The sequence below is a fragment of the Cherax quadricarinatus genome, chromosome 19 (assembly GCF_038502225.1).
Source record: "Cherax quadricarinatus isolate ZL_2023a chromosome 19, ASM3850222v1, whole genome shotgun sequence".
NCBI lineage: Eukaryota > Metazoa > Arthropoda > Malacostraca > Decapoda > Parastacidae > Cherax > Cherax quadricarinatus.
The window spans coordinates 44,516,921-44,537,120 of record NC_091310.1 but is presented as its reverse complement, the minus strand read 5'-3'; the positions used below and the strand labels follow the sequence as shown (position 1 = coordinate 44,537,120).

The 20,200-nt window shown below is 47.1% G+C and overlaps 1 protein-coding gene across 1 annotated transcript in view; it reads left to right on the top strand.

Annotated features, from left to right (window-relative positions):
* LOC128688382 (DNA-binding protein inhibitor ID-4-like) overlaps nucleotides 1-20,200 on the top strand; it is a 48,091-nt gene that overhangs the window by 8,141 nt on the left and 19,750 nt on the right. The gene's annotated exons all lie outside the window — the stretch shown is intronic.

The window sequence follows — 20,200 nt, the reverse complement described above, 5'->3', positions numbered from 1 at the left end:
ACACACACACACACACACACACACACACACACACACACACACACACACACACACACACACACACACACACACACACACACAAAACCTCACCTCTTCCTGCATACCACAGCTGTTCCCTCTGCTATATACTCCTGCTTACCTCCTGCCTTACCTCCAGCCTACCTCCTGCTTACCGGCTGTCTGTCTCCTGCCTACCTCCTGTTTACCGCCTGTCTCCTGTCTACCTCCTGCTGACCGCCTGTCTGTCTTCTACTCACTAGTTGTCTGTCTCTTGCTTACTGGCTGTCTGTCTCCCGCCTGTCTTGTGACTACCGCCTGTCTATCTTATCTGAAGGATATTTTCAGGGGTCAACGCCCCCGCGGGTTGGCAGCCTCTAGCTGGACCAAAGTCTGATCAATCAAACTGGTACTGCTGGCCATGCATTCCGGCTGGTTAGAAACTGACGTGAGGACGTTATCAAGTGCCCTCATGGAGACAGCCAGTGAGGCTTTTCAATAGTCTTGGTTCCCTGACGTTTAGTCTGTTTTCTCTCAGAGTACTCATGACACCATTTTTTTCTCATTAGAAGTATTTTGCATCGTCTGCCAAGCCTCTTCACTTTCGTAGGGAGTGATTTCTGGGTGAAGATTTGGGACCAGCCTTTCTACGATATTCCAGGTGTAAATTATAATGTATCTTTCTCGCCTGCGTTCCAAAGAGTACAGGTCAAAGGACTTCAGATGTAATTAAGGTGCTTGACAAAACTTATACGTGCACTGAAGGTTTTCTGAATATTCTCTGGGTCTGCAGTTTCGCCTGCCTTAAAAGGGGCTGTCAGTATTCCAGCCTAGAGAAAACAAGTGATTTAAAGAGGACCGTCACTGACTTGTCATTCCATGTTTTGAAGGTTCTCGTTATCCATTCTGTCATTTTCCTCGCGGTTGTGATAATTGCTACAAACTCAACACTGTTAGATATACCAGTTTTACTAACACAGCACTGTTAGATATACCAGTGTTACTAACAGCACTGTTAGGTATACCAGTGTTACTAACAGCACTGTTAGGTATACCAGTGTTATAATGACATTTATGATCCTTTTATATTTTTAGAGTTTACCACCGAAGTGGACAATTTATTATGCACCCCCATATCCATCCTGTGGAGGGTAGCGCAAGAAGGGTTAACAGGAGTACATCTGGATTTATATCTACAGTTCACTTATCTGTTACAAGCAAATTTAGGATTTGTTTTAATATATCTGGTATCTTATTTTTAATAAGATATCTTGATGTGTCACGTAGGTTATTATACTGTCTATCTCTAGACACTTAAGCACATAGTGTTCAAGATAGTGACCATAGGGCTGGCCACATACCTTGCATTGGGTTTGATCATCATCTGTGTTCTGCCAAACTGCCAGAGGTACTTGTAACCAAGCCTAAGCCTGGCCATTACAATATCAGTCAGTACTTGTAACCAAGCCATCCACCAACAACAAAATACCTTTTATCAGTGGACTTCTAGAGGAGTCTAATGCAATGTTTGCAGCCTTCACAGAGACTCACACAAAAGATCACTTTGACAGTGAAATATGGATAAGTGGTTACAACCTTTTTAGATGCGACAGAATGAACAGGCAACAAGGGGGGGGGGGAGGGTTGGCCTGTATGTCAAAGAGTCCCTCATCTGCACGGAGTTGCTGAACACCACAAATGAGGTAGTTGAAGTTCTATCAATAAAGATCGAGAACCAAAACCTAGTCATTGTGGTTGTATACAAGCCGCCAGATGCAACCTCACAACAGTTCAAGGAACAGCTACTGAAAATTGATTACTGTCTGGAAAACCTTCCAGCTCCATCCCCAAACATCTTACTGCTTGGTGATTTCAACCTAAGGCATACAAAATGTAAGAATGTAGCAAATAAAGTTATAGCTGAAACAATCCCCGGAGGTAGCGCAGATGAAAGGTCACACACACATGAGCTACTAAGTCTCTGCGAAAAACACACCTTAGGCCAGCAGATAGTGGAGCCAACAAGACTAGAAAACACACTTGACCTTATCTTCACAAATAATGAGGACCTGATAAGAGACATAAGAATATCAAAAACAACTAATTCCGATCACAACCTAATCGAAGTCCAGACGTACATGCATAGGGGTCCTGATCAGCAGAATGCATGTACCTGTGAAGGTGTCTTCACAAAATACAACTTCAACAGCAAGAACATCAACTGGGACCAGGTAAACCATGTCCTAAACGAAACATGCTGGGAAGATGTCTTAAATGACATGGATCCAAACCAGTGCCTTGAAAGGATCAACTTCCTGGCAGCCGAAGCATGTTCTAGGCATATTTCCCTAAGAAAGAAGAAGAGCAGGAGTAAACTGGAGAGAGAAAGACGCTCCCTCTACAGAAGACGACGAAGAGTCACTGAGCTCCTCAGGAGTGCTAGAATATCTGATACACGAAAGGAGGCACTGACCAGGGAAGTGGAAACTATCGAACTTAAGTTAAATGACTCTTACAGGAACCAGGAGAGACAGGAGAAGCTTAAAGCTATTAGTGAAATTGAAAGAAATTCAAAATATTTCTTTTCATATGCCAAAAACAAGGCAAATACCACATCTAGTATCGGGCCCTTACTCAGACAGGATGGGACTTACACAGATGACAACAAGGAAATGAGTGAAATACTGAAATCCCAGTACGACTCTGTGTTTAGTGAACCACTAATCAGTCTGAGGGTCGACGACCCAAATGATTTCTTCATGAATGAGCCTCAAAACTCCATAAATGTATGCCAGATTTCCGACATCACCCTAACTCCGATAGATTTCGAAAAAGCCATTGACAACATACCCATGCACTCAGCCCCGGGCCCAGTCTCGTGGAACTCTGTATTCATTAAAGAACTGCAAGAAACCCCTCTCGCGTGCCCTAAGTACACTATGGAGGAGGAGCTTGGACATGGGTGAAATTCCACAGTCACTTAAAACAACGGATATAGCCCCACTCCATAAAGGTGGCAGCAAAGCATTAGCTAAGAACTATAGACCAATAGCTCTGACATCCCACATCATAAAAACCTTTGAAAGAGTGCTAAGAAGCAGGATTGCAAATCACCATGATTCCCAAAATCTGCACAATCCAGGGCAACATGGGTTCAGGGCAGGTCGCTCCTGCCTCTCACAACTACTGGATCACTATGATATGGCCTTGGATGCACTGGAAGAAAATCAGAATGCAGATGTAATATACACAGACTTTGCAAAAGCATTTGACAAATGCGATCATGGCGTAATAGCCCATAAAATACGTGATAAAGGAATAACTGGGGAAAGTGGGGAGATGGATCTTCAACTTCCTAACAAATCGAACACAAAGAGTAGTGGTCAACATAGTTAACCTCCAGGTAACCAGGTAAGCCTAAGCCTGGCCACTACATCAGTCAGCCTGTTCACATTGCAGGCTACTCCATAAACATACTTATCTACGTTCATGTTATTATAGTGGGTTATAGATCTGCTCAGGCTTCTAATTGCATTCCTATAACATTCAGTTTCATAATACTTCTCTCCTAATATTATTCCTAATGCTAGACAGACGCACCAAAGTTATATTGGACATTTTCCTTCAGGATACTTGGCTAACATATCAACTTTATCATGAAGGAGTAATCCAATGTGTGATGGGATCCATAACAATTGAACACTAATTCCTTTTCCCGGATTTTTGAGTATCTATACCTGGCTCCTCCATTGATCATGTTGTTAGAGTCATGTGAGATCCTCTGACATTATCACTCCTATGTCCCTCACCTTAATTGTTTGCTCTCTTATGCCATTAGAGTTTTATGTTACGTTTTAGCTTTCATTTCCTCAATTTTTCCCCCATAACAGAGTAACTGAAAGTTGTCCTCGTAGAACATCACATTGTTGTCAATGGTCCACTGGGGAAGAATTTGTTTATGTCCACTTGAAGATTTGTTGTGTCCTCCATATATGACAGGCAAATTCTTTTATCGTCTTCCAAGGATGATACAGTGGTATGATTTATGTCCCTGTCTGTGATGCAGATCTGGATGACATACACAGTCACATAAATCTTCTGCTTGCCTCTTATATTCTTCAAGTTTCATTCCTGTTTGCTTTCTGTCTTCGTATTTGCGTCCTGTTTGCCTTCTGTCTTCGTGTTTGCGTCCTGTTTGCTTTGTCTTCGTATTTGCGTCCTGTTTGCTTTCTGTCTTCGTATTTGCGTCCTGTTTGCCTTCTGTCTTCCAGTTTGCATCCTGTCTTCTCCCTGTTTGCCTCCTGTCTTTCTCCTGTTTGCCTTTGTCTTCCTCTTGGCTTCCTCCTATTTGTCTTCTCACTTCCTACTTTTTCCGGGGTTCTTTCATTCTCTCTTGCCTTCTTCTTCCACTCTCTCCTCTGCATCTTTCTTTCCCACCCCCTCCTTCCTTCCCTCCTTCCCACCCCGTCCATCCTTTCCTCCTTCCCACCCCCTCCATCCTTCCCTCCTTCCCACCCCTCCATCATCTGCCACACAAACACCTCCACCGTACCTATTCTTGATCACTAACATTCTTGCCTCAAACTCGCACCTGAGGGAAGAAGGAAGGGGGCACCTAAGGGTGGAGGGACGTAGGAGACGTGTAGGGAAAGGAGGGAGGGAGGAAGGATACTTAAAGGAAGGAGGGAAGGGACTTGCCAAGCAGGAAGAGAAGTGAAGCCAAGGGTACGAGGAAGAGACACCTAAGGAAGGAATGAAGGAAGACACCTAAGTAAGGAAAGAAGGAAGGAAGGAAGGAAAGAATGCTACATTCGTTGGTTGTGCTGATGGTTACACTGTAGGAAGATCAAGAGTCTTCAAGAGCATCATCATGAGCTGACCAGCTCTTGTTTTAAAGGTTCTTGTTATACACCAGCTCTCTCTCTCTCTATCAACTGTGAAAGATACCTTCCTTCAAGGTAACATGGTTCATGATTCTCTCACTAGGTTCCTACCTTCCTTTAAGGGAACGTCATGGTTCATGGTTCTCTCGCCATGTTCCTACGTTCCTTCAAGGTAACATCATGGTTCATGGTTCTCTCGCCAGGTTCTGTATTCCTCTTCCGCTCGATGCAGTTCTCTGATTTCTATTATGTGTTCCATTGTTTCCTTCTTAAGGTTTTCATTGCATTTCATTTGATCGTCATCTCCATGTCTGCCAAACTGTCAGCAGTACTTGTAACCTAGCCTAAGCCTGGCTACTACAACATCACGCCGTCAGCAGTACTTGTAACCTAGCCTAAGCCTGGCTACTACAACATCACGCCGTCAGCAGTACTTGTAACCAAGCCTAACCCTGGCTACTACAACATCACGCCGTCAGCAGTACTTGTAACCAAGCCTAACCCTGGCTACTACAACATCACGCCGTCAGCAGTACTTGTAACCAAGCCTAACCCTGGCTACTACAACATCACGCCGTCAGCAGTACTTGTAACCTAGCCTAAGCCTGGCTACTACAACATCACGCCGTCAGCAGTACTTGTAACCTAGCCTAAGCCTGGCTACTACAACATCACGCCGTCAGCAGTACTTGTAACCAAGCCTAACCCTGGCTACTACAACATCACGCCGTCAGCAGTACTTGTAACCAAGCCTAACCCTGGCTACTACAACATCACGCCGTCAGCAGTACTTGTAACCGAGCCTAACCCTGGCTACTACAACATCACGCCGTCAGCAGTACTTGTAACCTAGCCTAAGCCTGGCTACTACAACATCACGCCGTCAGCAGTACTTGTAACCAAGCCTAACCCTGGCTACTACAACATCACGCCGTCAGCAGTACTTGTAACCAAGCCTAACCCTGGCTACAACAACATCACGCCGTCAGCAGTACTTGTAACCAAGCCTAACCCTGGCTACTACAACATCACGCCGTCAGCAGTACTTGTAACCAAGCCTAACCCTGGCTACAACAACATCACGCCGTCAGCAGTACTTGTAACCAAGCCTAATCCTGGCTACAACAACATCACGCCGTCAGCAGTACTTGTAACCAAGCCTAAGCCTGGCTACTACAACATCACGCCGTCAGCAGTACTTGTAACCAAGCCTAACCCTGGCTACAACAACATCACGCCGTCAGCAGTACTTGTAACCAAGCCTAACCCTGGCTACAACAACATCACGCTGTCAGTAGTACTTGTAACCAAGCCTAACCCTGGCTACAACAACATCACGCCGTCAGCAGTACTTGTAACCAAGCCTAACCCTGGCTACAACAACATCACGCCGTCAGCAGTACTTGTAACCAAGCCTATGCCTGGCTACTACAACATCACGCCGTCAGCAGTACTTGTAACCAAGCCTAACCCTGGCCACTACATCAGTCAGTCTGTTCGTATTACAAGTTGCTCTATAAATGTGCTTATCTACGTCCATGTTATAGTGAGTTATAGATCTACTCAGGCTTTTAATTGCATTCCTATAAGAGTCATTTTCATTATTTACTTCTCTCTTAATATTATTCCCAATACTAGACACAGACACATCAAAGTTATGTTCTACATTTTCCTTCAGGGTACCTTTTTGTTATCAACTTTATCATGAAAGAGTAATCCAACGTGTTATGAAATCCATAACAACTGTACTTAAATTTCTTTATCCAGGATATTTTAGTATTTGTGTCTGGTTTCTCTAATAAGCATGTTGTTATGTGTCATTATATGACTCAAGAGTATTCAGTGATGACATATAATTAGAAATAATCAGAATTAAGCTCAGTGTCGTAAGTTAACTTAAGCGTCATGAGGATGACAGACAATTCAGTTTATAGTGTTGACGCCCAGTTGTTAATTTTTATGCCTAACTCAACATAATTCTTATCGTTCTTAACTCGGGAGGCAGCAACAAGATTATTATTATTATAATCAAGGGGGAAGCGCTAAACCCGGAGGATTATACAGCGCCTGGGGGGGGGGGATGTGGAAGGCATTCCGACTTAATTCGGGGAACTGGAGCACAGATCCAATTCCCTAAATCAGGAGCCTCTCACCAACATCAAGGAACCTTCCTTGAGGGGGCAGCAACAAGAGCAGATGCAGCCCTGCCAGTAGATTACTGCTTAGATTCATTAGTGTATTTAACTTGTGATATATTATTACTAACAGTTAGGCTAGAAATTTCTTCTTGAGCAGTTGGTTTTACAAGTGATTTAAGGAAGGGATTACTAGTGATGAGCTTCTTGGGAGGGACTTGCACGTATGTGATGTTAAGTGAACACGAACTGTATCACTGTTGTCTACAGTGATACAGTTCGTGCACGTTATGAAACTATACAATTGCATGTTTTCACAACCATTTAGATCTTTATGTAGTTTTAGACCAAGTTCAGTGATATCTCAATAATCCTATCACTGATACTTGAGACACCAAGCTTCTCCCTCATATTAATAGAAAAAACTTGGTAGATTTTGGAGAGTTAAGAATAATTCCGAGGGCTTCATTTTACATTAACTCCAAGTGCTGGAGAGAATTTTCCTTAGCTAATATTAACATTAGCACCATAATTAGGGTTGTAGCCAGCCAGAAGTATGGGAGAATTTAACTGTCTTTGCATATCTTACTTAGTTGTGGTGTGGTGGATTTATTGAAGGGTACATCTACACCAAGGTATCTGCAAGATTTAACCTAACTGATATTTTCACCCTGCAAACAGATTGGTGGGACATGTCGTTTGCTTGTCAGAATCGTTGTTTTAGATGAATATATGACGAGTCTGTTACAAATTACTTGAACCTCATCAAGAATGGTTCTCATTTTATGCCCTGTTGTGTAAGGTCATGATGTAGAGAACAGGTGATACTCTGTTTGACAGATATCCTATTATCCAGCAGAGTAGGCTACCACCAACATTCATTTTGGCTAGTTCATGTAGTATTACTGTTCTGTTTGCAATATCAAATGCAGAAGTGTGTGCAGTGAGACATGTGAAATACATTTCTGAGCAAATTTTCCTTTCATGAACCTATAGAGATGAGGGGAAAGTTGGTGTTTGAGTCTGTAGTACAGTCTGTTAAGTATTAAGTACAGTTCTTTCAAAAGTTTTACAAAGACAACTAGTTAAGGAGATCGGTCTAAATGTATCAGGCTGTTGGGGCTTAGGAATAGGCACAATGAGACTATTGGTCCAGGAAGTAGGAAGAACGCCCTCAATGTAACTGAGATTATACAATGCTAACAAAGGTTTATCAGGGACCTGCTTTAGAGTTCTGAGGATATCATAGGATATCATAAGTTATACCATCCTCTCCAGGAGCGGTTGATCCACCTTTATTTAATGCATTATCTAATTCATACTCTGTGAAGAGACAATCACTCTCATCCATATCCTGACTCATAAAATTAATCAGTTTCGGTCTTCCTTCAGAAGTACTCTTTCAAGTTTAATCTAATATGAGATGGGAGATATTCATGTCTGGATGTTTTGGATTAGATATTGATGAGGTCATCTGCTTGATCACGAGGAAAGATATGAACAACATTACCAGTCTTTTTCCTGATTATTTTAGTTATAATTTTCCATGCTAAACATAAAGGAGTAGATCTGTGACGTTGGTAGATAAAATTTATTTCTCATGGGATGTTCGAGGCGTGTGATAAAGATTTATACCATTTTTGGCCTTACGCAGAGTACATGGTAATCAAGTGAGCCTAGGCCTGGGGCAGAGTACATGACAATTAAATGACTGCTTCTACTGAGTCCGGTAAGGTTAGGGTTATAATAAGGCGTGTTGCCAGAGATTGGTATCACTGTTATGGAAAAATTCCATAGGAATTGTCGATATTTAGTCTTCCTGAATTACTTCCCAATAAGTGATGCAAGGCGCCATCACCAACAGTGTGCTGGACCACAAGTAATATAGTCATTGTGTCCTGGTATTACTGAGATTGGGAAGATGACCGAGTACTGGTACACACTCTCCTTCCTTCCATACTCAACTGTTTTTGCTAGGATTATCTTCTCCATCTCCCCATCCCGTAGGATGTTGCAGCTTCCAGCATGCTGCAGCTTCCAGCATGCTGCAGCTTCCAGCATGCTGCAGCTTCCAGCATGCTGCAGCTTCCAGCATGCTGCAGCTTCCAGCATGCTTCAGCTTCCAGCATGCTGCAGCTTCCAGCATGCTGCAGCTTCCAGCATGCTGCAGCTTCCAGCATGTTGCAGCTTCCAGCATGCTGCAGCTTCCAGCATGCTGCAGCTTCCAGCATGCTGCAGCTTCCAGCATGCTTCAGCTTCCAGCATGCTGCAGCTTCCAGCATGCTGCAGCTTCCAGCATGTTGCAGCTTCCAGCATGCTGCAGCTTCCAGCATGCTGCAGCTTCCAGCATGCTGCGGCTTCCAGCATGTTGCAGCTTCCAGCATGCTGCAGCTTCCAGCATGCTGCAGCTTCCAGCATGCTGCAGCTTCCAGCATGTTGCAGCTTCCAGCATGTTGCAGCTTCCAGCATGCTGCAGCTTCCAGCATGCTGCAGCTTCCAGCATGCTGCAGCTTCCAGCATGCTGCAGCTTCCAGCATGCTGCAGCTTCCAGCATGCTGCAGCTTCCAGCATGCTGCAGCTTCCAGCATGCTTCAGCTTCCAGCATGCTGCAGCTTCCAGCATGCTGCAGCTTCCAGCATGCTGCAGCTTCCAGCATGTTGCAGCTTCCAGCATGCTGCAGCTTCCAGCATGCTGCAGCTTCCAGCATGCTGCAGCTTCCAGCATGCTTCAGCTTCCAGCATGCTGCAGCTTCCAGCATGCTGCAGCTTCCAGCATGTTGCAGCTTCCAGCATGCTGCAGCTTCCAGCATGCTGCAGCTTCCAGCATGCTGCGGCTTCCAGCATGTTGCAGCTTCCAGCATGCTGCAGCTTCCAGCATGCTGCAGCTTCCAGCATGCTGCAGCTTCCAGCATGTTGCAGCTTCCAGCATGTTGCAGCTTCCAGCATGCTGCAGCTTCCAGCATGCTGCAGCTTCCAGCATGCTGCAGCTTCCAGCATGCTGCAGCTTCCAGCATGCTGCAGCTTCCAGCATGTTGCAGCTTCCAGCATGCTGCAGCTTCCAGCATGCTGCAGCTTCCAGCATGCTGCAGCTTCCAGCATGCTGCAGCTTCCAGCATGCTGCAGCTTCCAGCATGCTGCAGCTTCCAGCATGCTGCAGCTTCCAGCATGCTGCAGCTTCCAGCATGCTTCAGCTTCCAGCATGCTGCAGCTTCCAGCATGTTGCAGCTTCCAGCATGCTGCAGCTTCCAGCATGTTGCAGCTTCCAGCATGCTGCAGCTTCCAGCATGCTGCAGCTTCCAGCATGCTGCAGCTTCCAGCATGCTGCAGCTTCCAGCATGCTGCAGCTTCCAGCATGTTGCAGCTTCCAGCATGCTGCAGCTTCCAGCATGTTGCAGCTTCCAGCATGCTGCAGCTTCCAGCATGCTGCAGCTTCCAGCATGCTGCAGCTTCCAGCATGCTGCAGCTTCCAGCATGCTGCAGCTTCCAGCATGCTGCAGCTTCCAGCATGCTGCAGCTTCCAGCATGCTGCAGCTTCCAGCATGCTGCAGCTTCCAGCATGCTGCAGCTTCCAGCATGCTGCAGCTGCCAGCATGCTGCAGCTGCCAGCATGCTGCAGCTGCCAGCATGCTGCAGCTGCCAGCATGCTGCAGCTTCCAGCATGCTGCAGCTTCCAGCATGCTGCAGCTGCCAGCATGCTGCAGCTGCCAGCATGCTGCAGCTTCCAGCATGCTGCAGCTGCCAGCATGCTGCAGCTTCCAGCATGCTGCAGCTTCCAGCATGCTGCAGCTTCCAGCATGCTGCAGCTTCCAGCATGCTGCAGCTGCCAGCATGCTGCAGCTGTCAGCATGCTGCAGCTTCCAGCATGCTGCAGCTTCCAGCATGCTGCAGCTTCCAGCATGCTGCAGCTGCCAGCATGCTGCAGCTGCCAGCATGCTGCAGCTTCCAGCATGCTGCAGCTTCCAGCATGCTGCAGCTTCCAGCATGCTGCAGCTGCCAGCATGCTGCAGCTTCCAGCATGCTGCAGCTGCCAGCATGCTGCAGCTTCCAGCATGCTGCAGCTGCCAGCATGCTGCAGCTGCCAGCATGCTGCAGCTTCCAGCATGCTGCAGCTTCCAGCATGCTGCAGCTTCCAGCATGCTGCAGCTGCCAGCATGCTGCAGCTGCCAGCATGCTGCAGCTTCCAGCATGCTGCAGCTTCCAGCATGCTGCAGCTTCCAGCATGCTGCAGCTTCCAGCATGCTGCAGCTTCCAGCATGCTGCAGCTTCCAGCATGCTGCAGCTTCCAGCATGCTGCAGCTTCCAGCATGCTGCAGCTTCTGGAGTGTGCGCAGTAGAACAAAAATATATTTTGTGTTAAGTTAGGTTACAGACACAATTCCCAACGTCCAGTTTCCAACGCTCTGTGTAAACACACAAACATTATTTTCTTTTGTGTAAGCTATCGTTACATAAAATATGACAAAAAACTTATATTAAAAAACCCACAACACGCCTGGCAACGCGGCGGCTTCACTGTATCAGGAAAACGTTGAAATGTGCACGAGTGTCACTCGTGCGCATGGGTGCACTGGGTTAATAGCCCAGCATGATCCATGCAAAGCCAAGCAGCATGGCTTAATTCCCTGAGGGATGCCACCCACAACAGTCCACTAACTCCCAGCTACCTGTTGAGTGCTACAGCAACAGGTGTAAGGAGACATACCCCCTTACCTCTAGCCTCGCCCTGGCATTGAACCCGGGATATTTCGGTTATGAGAAGAACGGAATGGAAGTGGGTAGCGTGTGTGGGGGGGAAGTGGGTAGTGAGTGGGGAGGAGGAAGTGAGTGAGTTGGGGGTGACGGTCAGTTGTAATGACCTGAGTTGTGAGGGTGACGGTCAGTTGTAATGACCTGAGTTGTGAGGGTGACGGTCAGTTGTAATGACCTGAGTTGTGAGGGTGACGGTCAGTTGTAATGACCTGAGTTGTGAGGGTGACGGTCAGTTGTAATGATCTGAGTTGTGAGGGTGACGGTCAGTTGTAATGATCTGAGTTGTGAGGGTGACGGTCAGTTGTAATGTCCTGAGTTGTGAGGGTGACGGTCAGTTGTAATGTCCTGAGTTGTGAGGGTGACGGTCAGTTGTAATGACCTGAGTTGTGAGGGTGACGGTCAGTTGTAATGACCTGAGTTGTGAGGGTGACGGTCAGTTGTAATGATCTGAGTTGTGAGGGTGACGGTCAGTTGTAATGATCTGAGTTGTGAGGGTGACGGTCAGTTGTAATGTCCTGAGTTGTGAGGGTGACGGTCAGTTGTAATGACCTGAGTTGTGAGGGTGACGGTCAGTTGTAATGACCTGAGTTGTGAGGGTGACGGTCAGTTGTAATGTCATGAGTTGTGAGGGTGACGGTCAGTTGTAATGTCATGAGTTGTGAGGGTGACGGTCAGTTGTAATGTCATGAGTTGTGAGGGTGACGGTCAGTTGTAATGACCTGAGTTGTGAGGGTGACGGTCAGTTGTAATGACCTGAGTTGTGAGGGTGACGGTCAGTTGTAATGTCATGAGTTGTGAGGGTGACGGTCAGTTGTAATGTCATGAGTTGTGAGAGTGACGGTCAGTTGTAATGACCTGAGTTGTGAGGGTGACGGTCAGTTGTAATGACCTGAGTTGTGAGGGTGACGGTCAGTTGTAATGACCTGAGTTGTGAGGGTGACGGTCAGTTGTAATGTCATGAGTTGTGAGGGTGACGGTCAGTTGTAATGTCATAAGTTGTGAGGGTGACGGTCAGCAAAGAGTATTAGTAAACAGAGTGGAATCAGAGGCTGCTACAGTGAAGAGTTGTCTTTCAAGGCACGGTACTCGCCCCACTTCCGTTTCTCATTCTCTTTTCTGACGTAGACAGGGACGTAAACCATAGCACTGCATTGTCTTTTGCAGACGATACTAGAAGTTGTAAGAGTGTGGCACTCATAGAAGACACAGCGATCCTCCAAGCTGATATAAATCAAGTCTTCCAGTGAGCCACTGACAACAGTATGATGTTCAATGAGGACAAATTTTACTTACTATATTACGGAAGGATTGGAAAAATAAAAATAAGTGGAATGATAATGTCAGAAGATCTCACGTTCAAGGAGCACAACAATGTAAGGAAAATGATAGGTTAGATAACAAGAACTTTCATTACAAAAGAGACCAAACCAATAATGATCCTCTTCAAGTCACTCGTTCTCCCTCTAGGCTGGAATATTTACGTGTACTAACGGCTTCCATCAAGGTAGGCAAAATAATTGAACTGGAAAATGTATAGAGAACCTTCATAGCTCGTATAAACTCAGCTACCCACCTAAATTACTGGGAATGCTTGAAGTACCTCGAACTGTACCCCCTTAGAAAGTAGACGAGAAAGATACATCATAATCTACACCTGGAAGCTCTTGGAGGAATTGGTCCCAAACCTACACACCTAAGTCACTACACAGGAACACAAGAGGCTTGGCAGACGGTGCAGGTTACCTCCTGCTAAAAGCAGGAGGTAACCTGCATGAGTACACTGAAGGATAAATCAGGAAGTGTAAAGGGACAACAACTCTTCACCCTTCCTTCATGCATAAGAGGAATTACAAACAGACCCCTGGCTCTATTCAAGACGGAAGTCCATAAATTCCTTGAATGAGTTCCGAGTCTGCCTTGCTGTGGTTAATACGTTGGTCTGTGTATAGAGGGTATCAACAGCCTGATTGACCAAGCCAGCAACCAGGAGGCCTGGTCTGGGACCAAACAGGTGTCATGGCAGGAGAGCTGGAGTTACTATCGCTTGAGTTACCATCTCTGAGGATAGTCCAGGAAGATAACTACATCAGGATGACCCAGAAAGATAACTACATCAGGGTGACCCAGGTAGACAACTACATCAGGATGACTCAGGAAGATAACTACATCAGGATGACCCAGAAAGATAACTACATCAGGGTGACCCAGGTAGACAACTACATCAGGATGACTCAGGAAGATAACTACATCAGGATGACCCAGAAAGATAACTACATCAGGGTGACCCAGGTAGACAAACATCAGGATGACCCAGGAAGATAACTACATCAGGATGACCCAGAAAGATAACTACATCAGGGTGACCCAGGTAGACAAACATCAGGATGACCCAGAAAGATAACTACATCAGGGTGACCCAGGTAGACAACTACATCAGGATGACTCAGGAAGATAACTACATCAGGATGACCCAGAAAGATAACTACATCAGGGTGACCCAGGTAGACAAACATCAGGATGACCCAGGAAGATAACTACATCAGGATGACCCAGAAAGATAACTACATCAGGGTGACCCAGGTAGACAACTACATAAGGATGACCCAGGAAGATAACTACATCAGGATGACCCAGGAAGATAACTACATCAGGATGACCCAGGAAGATAACTACATCAGGATGACCCAGGAAGATAACTACATCAGGATGACCCAGGAAGATAACTACATCAGGGTGACCCAGGTAGACAACTACATCAGGATGACCCAGGAAGATAACTACATCAAGATGACTCAGGAAGATAACTACATCAGGATGACCCAGAAAGATAACTACATCAGGGTGACCCAGGTAGACAACTACATCAGGATGACCCAGGAAGATAACTACATCAGGATGACCCAGAAAGATAACTACATCAGGATGACCCAGAAAGATAACTACATCAGGGTGACCCAGGAAGATAACTACATCAGGATGACCCAGAAAGATAACTACATCAGGATGACCCAGAAAGATAACTACATCAGGATGACTCAGGAAGATAACTACATCAGGATGACCCAGGAAGATAACTACATCAGGATGACCCAGGAAGATAACTACATCAGGATGACTCAGGAAGATAACTACATCAGGATGACCCAGGAAGATAACTACATCAGGATGACCCAGAAAGATAACTACATCAGGGTGACCCAGGTAGACAACTACATAAGGATGACCCAGGAAGATAACTACATCAGGATGACCCAGGAAGATAACTACATCAGGATGACCCAGGAAGATAACTACATCAGGATGACCCAGGAAGATAACTACATCAGGATGACCCAGAAAGATAACTACATCAGGGTGACCCAGGTAGACAACTACATCAGGATGACTCAGGAAGATAACTACATCAGGATGACCCAGAAAGATAACTACATCAGGGTGACCCAGGTAGACAACTACATCAGGATGACTCAGGAAGATAACTACATCAGGATGACCCAGAAAGATAACTACATCAGGGTGACCCAGGTAGACAAACATCAGGATGACCCAGGAAGATAACTACATCAGGATGACCCAGAAAGATAACTACATCAGGGTGACCCAGGTAGACAAACATCAGGATGACCCAGAAAGATAACTACATCAGGGTGACCCAGGTAGACAACTACATCAGGATGACTCAGGAAGATAACTACATCAGGATGACCCAGAAAGATAACTACATCAGGGTGACCCAGGTAGACAAACATCAGGATGACCCAGGAAGATAACTACATCAGGATGACCCAGAAAGATAACTACATCAGGGTGACCCAGGTAGACAACTACATAAGGATGACCCAGGAAGATAACTACATCAGGATGACCCAGGAAGATAACTACATCAGGATGACCCAGGAAGATAACTACATCAGGATGACCCAGGAAGATAACTACATCAGGATGACCCAGGAAGATAACTACATCAGGGTGACCCAGGTAGACAACTACATCAGGATGACCCAGGAAGATAACTACATCAAGATGACTCAGGAAGATAACTACATCAGGATGACCCAGAAAGATAACTACATCAGGGTGACCCAGGTAGACAACTACATCAGGATGACCCAGGAAGATAACTACATCAGGATGACCCAGAAAGATAACTACATCAGGATGACCCAGAAAGATAACTACATCAGGGTGACCCAGGAAGATAACTACATCAGGATGACCCAGAAAGATAACTACATCAGGATGACCCAGAAAGATAACTACATCAGGATGACTCAGGAAGATAACTACATCAGGATGACCCAGGAAGATAACTACATCAGGATGACCCAGGAAGATAACTACATCAGGATGACTCAGGAAGATAACTACATCAGGATGACCCAGGAAGATAACTACATCAGGATGACCCAGGAAGATAACTACATCAGGATGACCCAGGAAGATTACATCAGGATGACCCAGAAAGATAACTACATCAGGGTGACCCAGGAAGATAACTACATCAGGATGACCCAGGAAGATAACTACATCAGGGTGACCCAGGTAGACAACTACATCAGGATGACTCAAGAAGATAACTACATCAGGATGACCCAGAAAGATAACTACATCAGGATGACCCAGGAAGATTACATCAGGATGACCCAGGAAGATAACTACATCAGGATGACCCAGGTAGACAACTACATCAGGATGACCCAGGTAGACAACTACATCAGGATGACCCAGGAAGATAACTACATCAGGATGACCCAGAAAGATAACTACATCAGGGTGACCCAGAAAGATAACTACATCAGGGTGACCCAGGTAGACAACTACATCAGGATGACTCAGGAAGATAACTACATCAGGATGACCCAGGAAGATAACTACATCAGGATGACCCAGGAAGATAACTACATCAGGGTGACCCAGGTAGACAACTACATCAGGATGACTCAGGAAGATAACTACATCAGGATGACCCAGAAAGATAACTACATCAGGGTGACCCAGGTAGACAACTACATCAGGATGACCCAGGAAGATAACTACATCAGGATGACCCAGAAAGATAACTACATCAGGATGACCCAGAAAAATAACTACATAAGGATGACCCAGAAAGATAACTACATCAGGATGACCCAGGAAGATAACTACAGCAGGATGACCCAGGAAGATAACTACAGCAGGATGACAATGATATCTCTAGCAAATAATGAAATAATGTAGTAAGAGTGATAGTGAGGGGAGTAGGTAGTGAGGGGAGGAGGTAGTGAAGGGAGGAAGTAGTGAGGGGAGGAGGTAGTGAGGGGAGGAGGTAGTGAAGGGAGGAAGTAGTGAGGGGAGGAGGTAGTGAGGGGAGGAGGTAGTGAGGGGAGGAGGTAGTGAGGGGAGGAGGTAGTGAGGGGAGGAGGTAGTGAAGGGAGGAGGTAGTGAGGGGAGGAGGTAGTGAGGGGAGGAGGTAGTGAGGGGAGGAGGTAGTGAAGGGAGGAGGTAGTGAGGGGAGGAGGTAGTGAGGGGAGGAGGTAGTGAGGGGAGGAGGTAGTGAAGGGAGGAGGTAGTGAGGGGAGGAGGTAGTGAGGGGAGGAGGTAGTGAGGGGAGGAGGTAGCGATGGGAGGAGGTAGTGAAGGGAGGAGGTAGTGAGGGGAGGAAGTAGTGAAGGGAGGAGGTAGTGAGGGGAGGAGGTAGTGAGGGGAGGAGGTAGTGAGAGGAGGAGGTAGTGAGGGGAGGAGGTAGTGAGGGGAGGAGGTAGTGAAGGGAGGTAGTGAAGGGACGTAGTGAAGGGAGGAGGTAGTGAGGAGAGGAGGTAGTGAGGGGAGGAGGTAGTGAAGGGAGGAGGTAGTGAGGGGAGGAGGTAGTGAGGGGAGGAGGTAGCGAAGGGAGAAGGTAGTGAAGGGAGGAGGTAATGAGGGGAGGAGGTAGTGAAGGGAGGAGGTAGTGAGGGGAGGAGGTAGTGAGGGGAGGAGGTAGTGAGGGGAGGAGGTAGTGAGGGGAGGAGGTAGTGAGGGGAGGAGGTAGTGAAGGGAGGAGGTAGTGAGGGGAGGAGGTAGTGAGGGGAGGAGGTAATGAGGGGAGGAGGTAGTGAGGGGAGGAGGTAGTGAGGGGAGGAGGTAGTAAGGGGAGGAGGTAGTGAGGGGAGGAGGTAGTGAAGGTAGGAGGTAGTGAGGGGAGGAGGTAGTGAAGCGAGGAGGTAGTGAGGGGAGGAGGTAGTGAGGGGAGGAGGTAGTGAAGCGAGGAGGTAGTGAGGGGAGGAGGTAGTGAGGGGAGGAGGTAGTGAGGGGAGGAGGTAGTAAGGGGAGGAGGTAGTGAGGGGAGGAGGTAGTGAAGGTAGGAGGTAGTGAGGGGAGGAGGTAGTGAAGCGAGGAGGTAGTGAGGGGAGGAGGTAGTGAGGGGAGGAGGTAGTGAAGCGAGGAGGTAGTGAGGGGAGGAGGTAGTGAGGGGAGGAGGTAGTGAAGGTAGGAGGTAGTAAGGGGAGGAGGTAGTGAAGCGAGGAGGTAGTGAGGGGAGGAGGTAGTGAGAGGAGGAGGTAGTGAAGGTAGGAGGTAGTAAGGGGAGGAGATAGTGAAGGGAGGAGGTAGTGAGGGGAGGAGGTAGTGAATGGAGGAGGTAGTGAGGTTAAATCACATTATAAAATTGGTAGAAGCAGTGTCCAGAACATGTTGGTATCGCCAAGTTTGTCAAGGTTGGGAAGCCGCCCCAGTATGGTACTAGGGGGACGGAACACAATTTGCTGCTTCCTACAGTCGGTTATTGTACAACAACAAATGAGTTGAACGGACTGCCTGCACATGTCAAAGCCTGTCAGAGCATGAGCCGGTTCAAGAAGCCGAAAGGTACCTAATGAATGTAGCTACAGAAAGGGAGGAGCTAAAATATATATACCTATCACTGTGATCTGATCCTCTCTTTATTGTAATGCAAATTAGTCACCTGACTTTTTTGGGTCATCCTGGTGGGTAATTTACACATGCGTTACTATGTTTGATAATTTATGTAACTGTATGTATGTGTAATTGCACCTTAATAAACTTACTAGGAAAGGTGAGTGAGGGAGAGGGAAGGTAGGGGTGAGGGAGGGATGGGAGAGGGGGTGTTCCGGGGTGTGGGTGTGTGTAACGCTTGTGTTCAACACCTGGCCGGAACCCATCTGGACTCACCCAGGCGTCTTCAACCTCTCCACCCCCCTCTTTCAACTCCTCCACCCCCTTCCTTTAACCCCTCCACCCACACTTTCAATTCCTCTATCCCCTTTATTTAACCCCTCCACCTCCTCTTTCAACCCCTCCCCTCCTTTTCAACCCCTTTACCCCCTTCTTCAACCCCTCCACCCCTTCTTCAACCCCTCCACCCTCTTCTTCAACCCCTCCACCTTCTTCAACCCCTCCACCTTCTTCTTCAACCCCTCCACCCTCTTCTTCAACCCCTCCACCCTCTTCTTCAACCCCTCCTACCTTGTCGTGTGTGTGTACCTGGTTGTGTGTGTACAGGGTGCCTGGTTGTGTGTATACAAGGTGCCTGGTTGTGTGTATACAAGGTGCCTGGTTGTGTGTGTACAAGGTGCCTGGTTGTGTGTGTACAAGGTGCCTGGTTGTGTGTGTACAAGGTGCCTGGTTGTGTGTGTACAAGGTGCCTGGTTGTGTGTGTACAAGGTGCCTGGTTGTGTGTGTACAAGGTGCCTGGTTGTGTGTGTACAAGGTGCCTGGTTGTGTGTATACAAGGTGCCTGGTTGTGTGTGTACAAGGTGCCTGGTTGTGTGTGTACAAGGTGCCTGGTTGTGTGTGTACAAGGTGCCTGGTTGTGTGTGTACAAGGTGCCTGGTTGTGTGTGTACAAGGTGCCTGGTTGTACCACTGAGCTACGTCAAATATTGTACCACTGAGCTACGTGACCCTCTAGAGGGAGTGGCAACAGCTGGCAGGGCGGGGGAAGCGAGGGGGGGGAAGGAGAGGGGCAGGAAGGAAGGAAGGAAGGAAGGAAACAGAAATGAATGAATGAAGCCCCGGGCGGCGCCCAGCTGGCCTGGGGAAGGGAGTCAGGGAGACCTAGCATTCCCCCGCCCCTGCCCCGCTTCCCCCCCCTGCCCCGCTTCCCCCCCACACCCAGCACCACTAACCTGTGTCCGTGCTCACCCAGTTGTGTTTACGGGGGTCGGGTTTCAGCTCCTGGCCCCGCCTCTTAAACTATAATCGTCATCATCACTGGTTCCTGCCCTATTAGACTTAGTTATGTTAGAGCCTAAGAGGCCCTGGAGAATAGAAAGTCACAATACTGTGACTGGAACTATACACAGATAACTGGCACGTAGAAGAATGGAACTTGTGACGACGTTTCAGTCCCACTTTGACCACTATGAAGGCAGCTGTGAGATTCACTACCCTTGCATGTGCTGCAGATGTTTAGTGATTTATGTGCACCTCTGGCCATGTTTTGAGCGTTATTTGTATTTTTC